General features: G+C 38.8%; 1 long non-coding RNA gene across 1 annotated transcript; it reads right to left on the minus strand.

Moving 5' to 3' along the window:
- Nucleotides 1–10,403: 10,403 nt before the first annotated feature.
- On the minus strand, nt 10,404–15,115 carry LOC150022330 (uncharacterized). Its single transcript, XR_016509353.1, has 3 exons — nt 14,609–15,115; nt 13,614–13,855; nt 10,404–11,099 (listed from the first exon to the last, which is right to left on the minus strand). It is a non-coding gene; the product is annotated as an uncharacterized LOC150022330 (long non-coding RNA).
- Between the last annotated feature and the right edge of the window lie 301 nt (nt 15,116–15,416).

Raw genomic sequence — 15,416 nt, forward strand, 5'->3', positions numbered from 1 at the left:
GGAATAGCAGAATGCCAACAAGTTGTATAGCAACATCTGGAGGAGGTAGACCAAACTCCATCGTTGACTAGAGCCTCCACATCAGCTCTTGTTAATGTTTTAGATGCGATGAGATTTTCTGTGATTCCCATTCAATGTCTAGTTTAGGAGACTCTTTCTCACATTCTCCTGCTAAGAGCTACAGCAACTCCAACTTGAATGTGCAGAAATTTCTGTACACAGGTTGTTCTCATAGGTCTTCTCAGTCTGAATAGGCCCCATTGTCTTCTATTTTATAGCACCCATGCCAGTTTGGCATGGAACACTCTTTGAGGATGCCTCCAATTAGAATTCCAGGCCCCAGAGAAGTAAATGTTCCTTCTGCCTATAGAGCTGAGGTATTTGCCCGTCTTCTCCCATCTAGTTTAATGTCTAATCCACCCTCCTCTACATGTGGGGAGAAGGCAGGGCAGAGGCCTCTCTGGAAACTCATCTATGACTCAGTTACTTGTTCTGCTCACCCTCAGTATCATGCCCACAAGCTTTGTACTTGTTTCCCCCTCAAATTCATATGTTGAAGCCCTAACACTCCGACGCCTTGGGGTAGCTATGTTTGGAGAAAGAAAGTATAAGCAGATCACAAAGATGTTGAGAGTTCAGTTCCGGACCACCACAACCAATGCCCACTGCCCCCCCCCCCCTCAGCCCCCTGGCCATGTGAAGACACTCAGATGCAAGCAGGAGGATGGTCCTCACCAGGAACTTTCTGGGCTGCACCTTGACCTTGGACTTCCCAGCCTGAGAACTGTGAGAAATAAATTTCTGTTGTTTAGCCACCCAGTCTGTGATTTGTTGCCATCACTGCCCCAGCAGTCTAAGACACCACACCTAAGGAAGTTTTTGTTATTTTTTTGTTTCCTTTTTGGGGGCTAGAAAACTGCCCTCTTGCCATCTGCTGTATTCTTCATATTTATAAGTTTTTAGTAAAAACTCTATTCTCAGCCTTCCAGACTTTGTTTCTTGATATTTAAAGGAAAAATTGTGAAATTAAAAACAAAAAACATAAAAAAATAAAAGCTTTCTCTGTCTCAATCTTTTGCCTGGCTCTTGAAATTTAAAACTAAATTCAAGTCTGTTCTTACTGAAATTGATCTAAAGAAACTAATTTTGGAATCCAAAAGCCAAACTCTGACTACTGACTCTTTTTCTCTTTTAATTATGATAATCTTAATCATCCCGGAGGTAACTCCAGTTAAAAAAGAGTAAGAGTTGAAAAAAAACAAGCAAAGACAAAAAACAAGGAATACCAGGAAAATAAAGCCTAGTAATGCATTTCAAAATATTATTTCATTACATAAGTATAAAACAGGGTTGTCTAGTCATGCATAAAAAAATAATTGAGAAGAATTAAGTAACAACAAACAATGTTTTTTTAAAAAGTGGTATTCTGTTATAAGCTCTTCTCTTTCCTCTCTCCCTACCATGGTACCTCTAGAACTCAGATCAAAAACTTCTCCTCTTCCTCAGCAGGATCTCTGGTATGAAGTTCTGAGCAGCCCATGCTTGGCCCCTACATGGCTCTCAGGATTGCTGCCTGTCTGGCATTTTCCAAGTCTTACCTTGGAGTGTAACTTGGACACGTAGTGAGGTCTCCCCATGTCATCTTGGTTCTGGGTCCTGGTGTCTAAGAGATTCTCTAGATTGGGCCTGTTAAAGATAGTAGAAAATTGTGCCTCCCTCCCAATATTATTTTATGTGGTTTCTTTGTAGAATAGTCTATTTTATTTTCTCAGGTAGCCCCAGGTGATATAGACTTCTTGATGTTACTTCAGTTTCTTGAAAAATTTATAACAATATTCTTCATGGTCAGAGTTGGAAGATGATCCATATGGCACCACATGGGGTCACGTTGAAATAAGACCTATTAGTATAAAGTCAGCCAGTTTCCTATGATTCAATTCAATCATCTTCCTATACATTTCCCTGATTTTCTGACATATATTTTACATTCCCTGAGAGATTTGAAGGTTCCCTTTAGCCTAATCGTTTTTGAGAATTTTGATTTTTTTCCCTAGGGTCCATTTTCAACTTCCCCTTGAGGAATATCACAATTTTTTGCAAACATATGTACTAACGTGTTAGGATTTTGGGTTAGTATACAAAGTAGATCTTTCTGGAATCCAGTCCAAGCAAGTTAAAATGGCATCAAAGATTTATTGGTTCATATAACTGGAAACTGACAAATAATTGGCTTCAGGGTTGGTTTGAGTCCGCTGTTCAATCATGTCTTCCAAGATTCAGTTCCCTTTATCTCTTCTCTGTCTCTTGTAGGTTCAGCTTTTTCTTAAGCCTGGTTCTACTTTGTGGTCTACTTTGATGGCTGTACCCATTCCCAAGGCAATGTGATTCTTCACGCACATCTATGGAGGAAGAAAGGATTGTTTCCAAGAGTGCTCTCAGAAGAGGGAGGGAGCTTTTTCTCCTGAAACCACAAGAAAACCTGTCCTTTGATCTCATCAGTCTGACTTCAGTCATCCTGGAACAAATAACCGTGACCAAGGAGAGGGATTATGTTCATTAGTTTGGGCTTCAGCCACTTGCCCCATTGTTAGTGTGATAAACTCAGGGGAGGTGAGGAACTCTGAATTAAAATTGGGATAGGACTAAGGAAAGGGAGAGTAATGTTGGAGAGTAAGCACAATGTTCAGTTTGTCTAACTACTCAGAAGATAATAAATGTCTTGGAAGTGAAGAACAACATACTATGTATTGACTAACACTAGGCTTGGTGCCAAGCAATATATGTGATTCTGACACTGTTGGAGTGTATCTGCCCAGACTACTGCCTCTTTTCTTTGAGAACTTCCCTGCCCTCAAGAATGGGCTCAGATAGCCTGTTTGTTAAACACTCAGTACAGATTAGGCCAAATGTCTTCCTTCTCTAGGAATTTCGTAGTGAGATTCAAACTAGTTAGTCTCTTCTGGTCCTGGGAGCAAACATATAAAACTGGAAGCTATGGAGCGGCTGTTGTTGTATGTGCCAAGAAAAACAAAGAAAACCAGTTTGGGGAGAAGGAGGAGAAAAAAGTAGATTATGAACAGAGAGAAGCAGAGTTAAGGTAGTTGTTTGAACCCAGAGAGGGAAAGACAGAAAAAAGCTTCCTTGGTTCCCAATGACTTTCACATTCAGCTACTAGTTCAGCTATTCAAAGGTCTATTGTCTGTGTAACAGGTTGTTAAAATAGAACCCAAAGACAAAGAACAATATAATAGATTCCAGACAACAGTACCTCCCTCTGCCCAATGCCCCAGGTACTAAAGTGCCAGACGACTGCATGATTTGTTAGGGGATAAAGAATTATTCAGCTGGCTTAATCACATACCCCAGCTGGTGTATAAGGAAAAAGTTGGGAAATAGAGAGATTTCCTTGAGTGAGCTTTATGTGGTATTCTCTGATGCCTCTTCATGGGCATAGAAAGATGTTTTACCTTCACCTGAAGCCAATGATTGAAGACTAGGAGGGGATTTTATCTCAGTGTCTTGGAGATTGAAGGTGACAGATACTGGTGTTTGTCTTAGGTCTGTGAAGTCTAAAGTCAAGAGATGTGAAAAAATCCACGGAGACAGTATGCACTTTCACTCAAATTGGCTCATGGGGTCAAAATGAGACATTTTCCCAAAGTCATTTGACCTGGGTTATCTTAAAAGGAAATTTTTCCAAAAGGACAGCGTCAGTGGATTATGATACACGAAGAAATGGTGAGCTGTTGCTAGATGAGCAGAAAAGAGTTACCCAGAAGAGGGCACTGTCAAGGGTAGGGGAACTTCATTGGTGATTCTGAGTAAGCGTCTCTAAAGAATCAACACAAGTGTCCAATAGAAGAAGAGTCAACAATGCTTGCATCCAGAGGGCACTGAGGTCAGATTACATTATACAAGCCATGTAACCTGTCCCCTTTTTTCTAGCCCCCTCGATTCCTAGACTGACTTCCCAGAGGCCAGAACTGGGGCTTACACAGGGGTAGAAGAGGCAGAGGAGGAACTGCTTAAGAAGCCAACCATGGTCCTCTCCCCTCCTCACCCTGAGGCCCCCACTTTGGGCATGGGAAAAGCTTGACATTAAATAAGAGTTTAGATATGTCCTTTCTTTACTGAACTAGACTTTAGTTTTGCAATTATTAGGCTAGATTAAAACTTTTAATGCCAACACATTATCTAAGAGTGAGTATAAAAGCTATGGGCCTACAAAAGTTTTATTTTTAACAGAGACAAATAACGTATTTTCTTTTTTACATTTTATTACTGACTGAGGTGTCATATAATCATGTTAATGACTCTGCAAGGTAGATATGATTATCTCAGTAGGAATTCTTTTGTGTACTCTGTACTTGAGGAAACGGAGGTTCAAATAGCCTCATTGGAGGGCAGTGACTCATAAAATGGACTTTAAAAGGAGGTATAGGATTTTAGTAAGCAGAGATGAGAGAAAGGAAATTCTAGGAGGGAAAAGAATAAAGAAGCCAAGGCCGAATGGAGTATATTCCAGGAACTGTGGCAGTGTAATTTGGGTACAATATAAGATCCAGACTAAGATAAGTCTGAAAACGTTTTCAAGCAATAGGGTGGCAGTTATTTAACAGATCTTTACCCCTCATCCTCCTCCACAATGGATTCCTTTCTGTTCTCTAAAGAAGAATAAAGGTATCCTTTCCATTTCATCTGTGTGAGAATGTACAATTTAGAAAGTGGGGTTTATGTGCTAGATCCCACAATATATAGAGGAAAATTGAAAAAGCTTTTGACATAGGTAGACTTAGTTTCAAATCAATTACTATTGTAAGAACATACCATTTCTAAAACTCAATTTCCTTGTCTGTAGAGCAGGGAAATGACTCCACAGGGCTACTGTGAGGGCTAAATAAAATAAGATTAAAATAATGCAGAAAATAATTTTGTGACCTTAAGTAAATCACATATGTCTTAGGTTTGCCCCTCAGTTTGCTCATTCCATTGTGTTGACAATAACTCTTCATGCCATTATTTGAAGTACATCACAGTCAAGATTTATTTTATTTTATTTTTTTTTTGGCTTAGCAAGTAATTGTTTTCTTATAAATGCTCAGTATCAAGCTTAACTGTTTATGTGTCCAAAATTAAACTTTTTGTTTTAGTTACATAAGAAAGGTCCTTTTGGTGAGGGTAAGAAGGACAATTAAACTGAAAGTTATGTATATATTGGGCCTGAAAATTTGTAATGACCTTATTTAAAATGAATACAAAGGTACTTAAGGAAGGTAGCAGTTGTAGGCTTTCTTTTCTTAGGAAATCAATACTCACAAAACTCTAGGTTGGAATTGAGAATTAAAAACCACAGTGAGTTTATTTTAAAACATGCACTCTGTCATCTTTATTTCCCCTTTGGATAACATAGTGTTTATACCCGGAGGTCTATTTATGTGGCTGCAATTCTTTCACTGACTTCGAAGTGAACTTCATAGGATGCTAGAATCAGAACACTGGGACTTTGAGATTCCTGCACTCCAACTCCTTCATTTCAAAAGAGTAAATTGAGATCAGTAGGAAAGTGAATGCCCAGACACCTCCTCTGTTTCCTCGGAGGTGTAAAATGGAGACTCCTGCTGTTCTTCATCACCAGGACCAGCTGTGTGAGCGTAGGACTCGTCCTTTCCCCGGCTCATCCGGCCACCGTCGTCATTGCTTCACAGTGCCTGGCACTGAATAGGCACTCTATCTAGAGTTCTTGAAAATATTAAAGAAATTGCATTTAATTCGGGTCAGAGTATTTCGTTCTTTCCCGTGCCGGATTAGAAACTGTGGCATTCTTGGAGTGACTTAGGTGAATCACTCATCGCTTGTTTAAAAAAAAAAAAAAATCCCTGCTGCTCTTCTCCCAGATACGTGCTTCACTTCACGGAGTTGCCTGTGCGAGAAACGCCTCCACAGCTGATCAACGCCTGCAATTTAATGCTTTCTATTCTTGCAGCTTCTCACCTGACATTCATTTAAAACCACCATTTCCTCTGTCTAGGTCATTTTACTAAGTTCAGCACCTCTAATTCAACTGGCAAGCGCACAGGTTTATCAAAACTCATTCTCAGAGGCCGTCAGAGGATTGCCCATTGAGTGTCCATTCAGGACCCCGGAAAAAGTATTTCATTTATGCTTATGTTTAAGTTTTGGCTGTTCCAAGTGAAGTTTCAGTACTTACAAAAAAAAAAAAAAAAGTTTGTCTTCTGGTGTTATTCAGATACAGAGACTGATTTTATTTGTATAGTTATATTTAAGGTCTGTGGATGGGAGAATGATTCATAGACAATGAAAAGTTAATGGTTGAATAGAATGAATCAAATTAGATGGTTTGGAATCTTGGAGGGTTTTGTTTGGAGAGGAGACAGCGAAATCTGATATAGCAATAGGCTGCCTGTATGTTCTGTGTGGGAGAGACCAGCTCTTGGCCGCTCTCTCCTCAGGTGAGCACATAGTAATTAGGATTAAAGGGTAGCAATTAGGCATTTTTATTAGAACTAGAGAACTTTATGGAGTTCCTATAACGAGAGAAAGCACCTCCATGGAGTCATGTTCACTTGTTTTCAAATCCCATCTACCGAGGCCCATTCTGCTGTTCACTCCACCTTGTTTTGGGATGACTTAGAGCCATGGCTCACAAACTGAGCCCAGGTGCCCACGCGCACCTCGCTCCTCGTCCCTCGCAGTGAACCCACAGCACCTCGAGGGTATAAAACTGTGGCGAGAAAGGCACAGCGCCATCTTTCGGAAATCAGACCAACTGCTAATTAAGTTGTTTGGACCTAGCAACTTAATAAACGGAACTGTTAGGTATTTCTTCTGCCCTGGGGGTACTGTGGAAAATTTACTGAGACCTCAGGGAGCCATCAGCCAAGAAAGTTTAAGAACCTCTGAACAAGTATTAATAGACATCAGAAAGATAATAATTCACAAAGAAGTTAACCGCTTCCCCCGAAACTGGGAATATTCCACCTTTCTATTTATTGCTTACAGGCCTCCCCATTCTGTTCTCAACAATAAAAACAAAGGCAGATATCTATGTCCAGCAACCAGGCTCCAACTTCTGGCTTGTGATCAGTTTATGGCCACTTTACTGCTTATGAATTCCTTCTATGTATATCTTCCTATCTGTATGTATAGATAGATGATATCTGTCTGTATGTGCATATATAGATTTTTTTTTCCTCTAGAGAAGTCTTAAAAAAGTATTTTTAAAAAGTTAAAGGTATGGGTTTCATGTTCCAGAATGCGCTAGAATGGAGCTGTGGAGTTCTCAAAATCCTAATTGAGGGCCATGAGAAGTGTTGATACAGGATCAGTTTCATCCTAGGTGACCTCTGTCAACTCTGCAAGTTCTTTAATAACTTATTAGTCCATTTATAAAACAGAGAAAATAAGCAGGTGTTATTGAGGTTCTTTTGTTTATAAAATATTCTGAGATGCTCAGATGAAAGGTGTGACTCAGGAAATGCCAAGTATGAGATAAACTGTCCCACAGATTCACAGCTAATCCCTTTCAATGTGATGGAAACTTGATTTTTGACAAACCCCTTTATAAGAATCCTGTTCTCTGTGTGAATGACTCTAGAACATGGACAACAGAGAGGGGATTGATTGTGGGCTAGAGGACTGAGCTGGGTGGAGGGGGGACAAAAGGGGGAAAATTAGGACAATCATAATAGAATAAACAATAATAATAAAATAAGAATCCTGTTCTCATCGGCTGTGCCTTTTCTCTGAAATTTGTTTCCTTTTTTCTTTTCCCTTTACCATACTTCAAATAGGTTTAAGTCATTAAACAATTACCTAAAGGACACTTGCACAAGTATGTATTTTTCCCATCAATTAAGTTCATGTGTGTGCATTTAAATGTGTACAACCCTTCCCTTTCAGTATTTGTCCATCAAAGAAATAGATATTTAATCTTACCACTACCAACAAACCAACAAAAACAGCTCTATTTTGGTCTGTAACACTCCCTTATTTTAAAATGTTTTCTAGACAGTCGTCGTCGGCAGCCGTCCGTCTCGAGAGACGATGGTGTAGCTTCTTCAGAGTCTATCTGCACCGCCAAGAATGGCTGTGCAGTCCGACTCGGGAGTGACATGGTATCTGTCTCCTCCCGTGTTGAATCGACATCTTGCGATGACGCTGAAGCTACAGAGCCTGGGCAGGGTAATATGGAGGGTCTGCTGTTGCCCATGCAGCAGACCCCCCCTCTCTTCGCAGCTGAAGGGTCCAAGGGAAAGACGGAGTCGATACAGCTTGGGTTCAGGTGCGCCGCAGGAGTTGCCGGTGTTGACTACAACGTCAAACCGCCTTAGGGACTCCGGCTCCGGATTTTCTGTCGGGGTTTACTCCCTTAGCCTTTCCCCTGAAGAGGTATGCCGCAAGGCAGCGGAGGTTTTTTGGAGTCAGAGTTTTCCTTCTCTGATGTACCCTGACTGGAAGATCGAACCAGCGACACTTAGCTCGCAGACCGACGCTCAATCCACTGAGCTAAACCAGCCAGGGCAATTTCTAGACAGTACGTATACAGTAATTCACAGAGATTAGAGTAAATATCTACTTCATAATGTACTTTCAGGACATTCTTATGATTGGTTGACATTTGCCCATTAAGCCTTTATTTGAGAGAACTTAGAATTTTAGGGAAGATCTTATACATTACCTTTTTCATAAACAACACTTTTCCTGATGAAGAAAATAAAATGACCCTCAATCCTAGCACACAGAGATTAATGTTATCAAAATGTTGGTGGCTTCAGTCCAGCCTTCATCTATGCACATTTTTATGTTATATACTGATTTTATTCATCTCATTATATGTCACAGTTTCCGTGGGTAATTTTGAATACCATTCACTCCAGTATAATCAACCATGTAACATTTAATGCCTTTCTTTTTTGCACAAGCTGTTTACAAAAGCCAATTTAAGATTATTTTAGATACACATAAATTGAAGTTGTGAGGAATAGTTTTAAAAATATATTATTTTTAAAATTTTCATCTGAAATGTTACATAATCTTATGTTTATTGACTCACTCTGTAATTAATTCTAGAGCTCATACTACCAGCTGTTCATATTGTTAAACCTTAAAATGGATTTTGGGCAAGAAATAATTTGATCAGCAGTTTGAATTGGAATAAGTAGTATTGTTGTGCTTTTCCACTAGATAACTGTGCTATTAGCTTTTGATAACAGATTTGTTTAATCACATGATTTGTATGTTCATTTTTCTCCCTACAACTGAGGAAAAGTCTTGAAAAATAAAAAATAATGTTTTTTATTTAATGCTGCCTCAAAAATTTGTAATCAAGTGCCATGAATCAGTGAGGATACACTCTGAGAAATGTATCTTAGGCAATTTTCTCATTGTGTGAAAAATCATAGCAGGACCTAACACAAACCTAGATGGTATAGCTTACTGTACACCTACGCTATAGGGAACAGCTTATTGCTCCTAGACTACAAGGGCTGTAAAGCTTATTACTGTTCTAAATACTGTAAGCAATAGTAACATAATGGTAAGTATTTGTGTATCTAAACCTATCTAAACATAAAAAAGGTACAGTAAAAATACAGCATAAAAGATAAAAATAGTACACCTGTGTAAGGACACTTACCATGAATGGGACTCACAGAATAGGAAGTTGCTCTAGGTGAATCAAGAAGTGGTGAGTGAATGTGAAGACCTAGAACATCACTGTATCTTACTCTAGACTTTACAAATACTGTGCACTTAGGCTACACTAATTTTATTTTTAAAATTCTTTTTTTAATAACAAATTAACCTTAGCTTACTGTAACATTTTTACTTTATAAACTTTAGAATTTAAAAAACTTTTTGACTCTTTTAATAATGCTTAGTTTAAAACACAAACACATTGGGCAGCTATACAAAAATATTTCTTTCTTTATATCCTTATTCTATAGTGACATGTCATGCTGCAGCTGTTACTACTGCTGTGATGTTATGATGGCTACGACTTTACAACTATGGTTTATGATGTCATCACTAAGCAAGAGAAAATTTTCAGCTCTATTAGTATCTTATGGGACCATCCTCATACATGCAGTCATTACTCTCTATGTGGCTATATAACTCTATAAAGCCTCTGCCCTCAGTCTTTATCATTTAATGCTTCATCAGGGATGAGTAGAATCAGCTACAAAACAAAAATGGTGGCTAAAGGAGAGAAAACCAAGGATAAAAGTATCCGACGAGGAAAGAGTCTCAAAATCGCAGAAAAGAAGAAAAAGAACAAGTTATTTATCGTTTTGTCAAAGCCATTAAAATTTAACAGACACATTTTAATGATCATAATTACAATCTGCATTTTTTTTTTTTTTTACTTTTTGGTACTGATTACATGTTCCTATAGAAACCTTCTTTAACCTTGGTTTCCACATTACCATTCTTTCCTGGTCAGTCTGCCTCTCTGACTAATTTTTGTTTGTTTCCAGTCTGTCTTCTCTTTCCTCATTTAATCTTTCGGTTCCTTGAAATTCTATACTTCCTTCTTTTTGTATCCTACATACTGTTTGGATTTATTTATCTACTCCCATGTCTTCAATTACTTATTTGACAATGACTCACATGTTTATGCAATTACTTATTTGACAATGACTCATATATCTTCAAGATGCACCTCTCTTCTAAGTTATAAACCTAATTATAAAATGCCAGCTGTTATAAAAATGTTTAAAGAGTAGCCAACAATTATTGAGTTTTGACTATGTATGCCTGTTCCAAAGTTAGTGGTATAAACTACAATCAATTTACATGTTGCTAAATTCTGTAGGTCAAGAATTCAGACAGGGTACAGTGAGGATAACTCTGTGCCTTCTGGGGCCTCAGCTAGAGCACACAGACAGCTGGAGGTGACTCATATACTAGGGGCTAGAATCATCTGGAGGCTTCTTCATTCACATGTCTCGTGGGTTGGCTGGGATGACTCAAAAGCTGGTCTTCACTGGGACAGTTGTCTGGAGTCAACATTTGACCTCTTCTTGTCACTTGGACTGCTCATTGCACTTGGATTCTGAAAGTGTCCGAAGAGCAAGCACCTGGAATGTAGGCAGATGAAGCAGAGCAGGAATGCTTTCTTTTACACTTTTATGTCATAAGCTCTAAAGACACAATCAGCTGGGGGAACTTGTGGACTTAAGGACAAGAATGTCCTGGGGATTTTTAACTTACAAGTCTGGCATCTTGGTAAGAATGACTCCAAGGTTAGGCTCATTGGGGCTGCAGAGCAGAGGGCTTACCTGTACCTTCCACATGGCTTTGGCTTTTCAGAGTGGTGGCCGGGTCTAGGAGGGAGTGTTACCAGATGGAGGGACTAGAGAGTGAGTTATTGCAAGAGAACTAAGTAAAATTAATATGGCCTTTTATGACCTAGCCTCAGCAGTCACAAGGCATCACATCCTCTGTATTCTATTGGTTACTGATGGGTCACTAAGGGGAAAATAATTAAACTCCACCTCTTGGTGAGTGGTAAGAGCACATTGCAGAAAAATATGTGGAATGGAAGATGTTGTAACCATCTTTGCAAAATACCATCCGATCAGGCAGCGGGGGCACTTTCCATGAATTATGACTCTGACTTCTCATATCCCACCTATGAAATGGTTATAATTTTCAATTTTATTTTAAAATTTAATTTTCACTGATTTTAATGATTACAAAATGTAAGGAACATTATAATTTAGAAGGCTCACTGGCATCAACCCAAATTTAAATCAAATATAATTGACTTTTTGCCTTATAGTTTATGTTCCTCACATTCTCTCTCTTAGTGAGTGATACCCCATATGCTAAGCTGCTGAATCTGAAATCTTGGATCCATCATTCTTCCATGTCTCTCTTTTCTTATCACCATTCAATTCCATTAAATAACTATATTCTGTCCATCTTTCTCTCACAACCATCACTGCTACTTTAGTTAAGGCTTTGGCATCAGTTGAGTAGATTATTATAATGTCCTCAGATGCTCTTACATCTGATTTTGACTCATTCAAATCTATGCTCCACACAGGCACAACAGTGACCATTCTAGGACTCAAATACAATTACTGTACTCCTACTTAAATCTCTCTAGTTCTACTTGTTGCCTTCACAGTAAATCTTACATTTCTTTGCATGCAATAGAATGTTGTCATGCCTGTCTTCCTCTAGCTCAGGGATTAACTGGAGCTAGCTGGGTGTGAATACCATGCCCACACTGTGTTAGAGCCGACAGAGCTCGTCACTTTGTGGAAATCACTCTCATGTTTACAGAAGGTAGCTATATGCTACTGGAGTTATGGCAACCTTATGGATATGAGAACCCAGGTTTTCCAGACTTTATTTTATTAAGAGAAGGTGGATGTCTTTATTTTTATGCTTTAAAATATCTCAATTTTATTTTCCCCCTTTTTAAATCGTTGTTCTTTTACAGTTGTCCCAATTTTCCCCCCGTTGCTCTCCCCTTCCCAGTCAATCCCCACCCTGTTGTCCATGTCCATGGGTCTTTTATAAATATATTTTGACTAGACCCATCCCCTTCTTCCCCATCTTATGCCAACCCTCCTCCCCTGTTACTGTCAGTCTGCTCCTTGTTTACATGTTTCTGATTCTATTTTGCTCATTTGTTTGTTTTGTTCATTAGTTTCCTGTATTAGGTGAGATCATATGGTATTTGTCTTTTGCCACCTAGCTTATTTCACTAAGCGTAATACTCTCCAGTCCCATCCTTCTTTCTTTCTGCTGCATAGTACTCCATTGTGTAAATGTACCACAGTTTTTTGATTCACTCTTTTGCTGATGGGCACTTAAGCTGTTTCTAGCACTTGGCTATTGTAAATAGCGCTGCTATGAACATAGGAGTGCATAGGTCCTTTTGAATTGGTGTTTCAGGGTTCTTCAGGTATAATCCCAGCAGTAGAACTGCTGGATCAAAACGCAGTTCCATTCTTAGTTTTTGAGAAAATTCCATACTGTTTTCCACAGTGGCTGCACCAGTCTGCATTCCCACCAACAGTGCATTTTTCATGTCATCTCAATTTTAAATAATGTGTAGGCAAACCATAAATATCTGTTGCCCAGAGCCAGCTATCACCCTCCTGCCTAGGTTCATTTTTATTTCCTATCACCACTTTCTACTATAGCACTTCTAGTTTTGTGATGCTTACCTGTTTAGGATTTTGCCTTCTTCTCTTAATGATAAGTTCTTTGAAGGTTGGGACTTTATTTTGTTCATGTTTATATCACAGTGTTTGGCATAGAATAGAATGATCAATAAATATTTCTTGGATGAATGAACAATATTTATAAAAACATTTTAAAACTAATATATTTTATGTAAACTCATTAATTATAATTTCTATATTTTATGTAATATTCACCCCCCCAAAAAATGGCTAAATTAAATTATGAAAATGAGTAAAACTGAAAAGTAGCCAAACAAATGAAAAAGAAGGATGGGAAAGGAATGAACCCCATGTCTTCTTCTCATGACTCCTGTGCCTTTACTGGACCTGAGTCAAAAATCTTTGTAACAGTCCCTATGGTCCAAAATTTCAAAGGCCCTTCTTCCATACCAGGCTGTGATTGACTCTCTGTCTTCATTGACTCTCCTCTGCTTGGATGGTCCAATGAACTACTTCCCCAATGGAGACATCAACAAATCCCACAGTGCCGAAGGTCCCTCAGATCAGGCTGCAGCTCAGCAAGTCCCTGCAGTTCCCTCTCTCCGATGTGAATTTACTGCTGTAGTCACATGGCTGATATGAACTTGCTAAAAACCCTTCATGGGTTTCTGTTTTCTTTAGTGAGCCTACCTCTACAAGAAAGAAAGGTCAAACACAGTGAAGTGATGACCCAGAAAAATATTATACATTAAACAAAACAACGTGTCCATAGTTAAGAGAAAAAATAAAATCCTGAGTATTTATATAACAGTAGTAATTCTTCAATTCAACACACATAAACAGCATTAATGGATGTGGGGATTCTTGAGTAAATCTAGATTGTTTGAGTAGGCGAAGACAAGAATATGCAATCATGAAAAACTGACACAATTTCAAAGGGAATGACAGGCACTACAAAATAAATAAATGAATCAATGATGTCAGCCTTTAAACATGAGAGTGACTGCAAATACACTTTTGTACTTAAGTATTGTGGAGGTTTAGATTTTACTAAAGATTACAATTTAGTGAGCTTAGTCAAGTCTAGAACTTGAAAACTGTAAGATTTAAAATGGCAAACATTTCCCTCCTCTTCCACACCCCCATCTCACTACCTCTGCCTTTCCCTCCCCTTTTACTTATTTTTCCTCTTTCCACAAATAAAGCCCTTATTATATGTCAGGTGAATGCAATGGACTGAATGTTTATGGTCCCCCCAAATCCATATGTTGTAATCCTAGTCCCCAATGTGATGGTATTAGCAGGGTCTTTCGGAGGTGACCAGGTCATGAGGGCAGAGCCTTCATGAATAGTATTAATGCCCTCTTATATAAGAGACCCCAGAGAGACCTTCTCCCATGTAAGGTTACAACAAAAATATGACTGTTTAGGAGGAAGGTTCTTACCAGACACCAAATCTGCTGGCACCATGATCTTGGACTTCCCAGACTCCAGAACTATGGGAAATGAGCGTTTGTTTTTTATAAGCCATAGGTCTCTGGTATTTTGTTATAACAGCCTGAAAACACTAAGACAGGTGACAATTAAAAAATGACTATTGATCCCTGGCCCCATGGCTCAGTTGGTTGGGGTGTTGTTCTGTGCACCAAAAAGGTTGCCAGTTCAATTGCTGGTCAGGGCACATGCTTAGGTTGCTGTTGGATCTCCAGTAGGAGTGCATATGGGAGGCAACTGATAGATGTTTCTCCCTCTCTCTCTTTCTCTCTCCCTTAGTCTCCCTCTAAACTCAATGGAAACGTATTCTTGGTGAGGAAGAAAAAAGACTATTGGCAATGACTAGATAAAGAAAAATTCAAAAATAATTATCAGAACTTTGGATCAATGGAATTTGGAGGCAGCTGTGGAACAAGATACACCAGTAGCTTTGGATGGCATCTTTGTCTATGACAGAGTACAATGACTGATGTTTTACATGAATGCTACAAAGTAAGGAAAAAGGGCAAATAATGTTTGATATATTCTCCTTTAAAGGGCATAAAAATAGAATATATTTAAGTGCCAATTAAAATATTAAAATAAAAGTAAGTTGCGGCACTTAAAAGCATGAGCTACAGTTTGGGGGAGATTTCAGTAGGTGGGGACATCTTATGTTTTCTGACAATATCAGGTGATGAAGCCTTAGTGGAGTTAGTAGCTACTAAGTGACCAACACCTTGCTTGTTCTGTTTATGTTTAAGATAGGATGGAAAAGGA

This window comes from Furipterus horrens, unplaced genomic scaffold (assembly GCF_987537825.1).
Source record: "Furipterus horrens unplaced genomic scaffold, mFurHor1.1.pri manual_scaffold_1, whole genome shotgun sequence".
NCBI lineage: Eukaryota > Metazoa > Chordata > Mammalia > Chiroptera > Furipteridae > Furipterus > Furipterus horrens.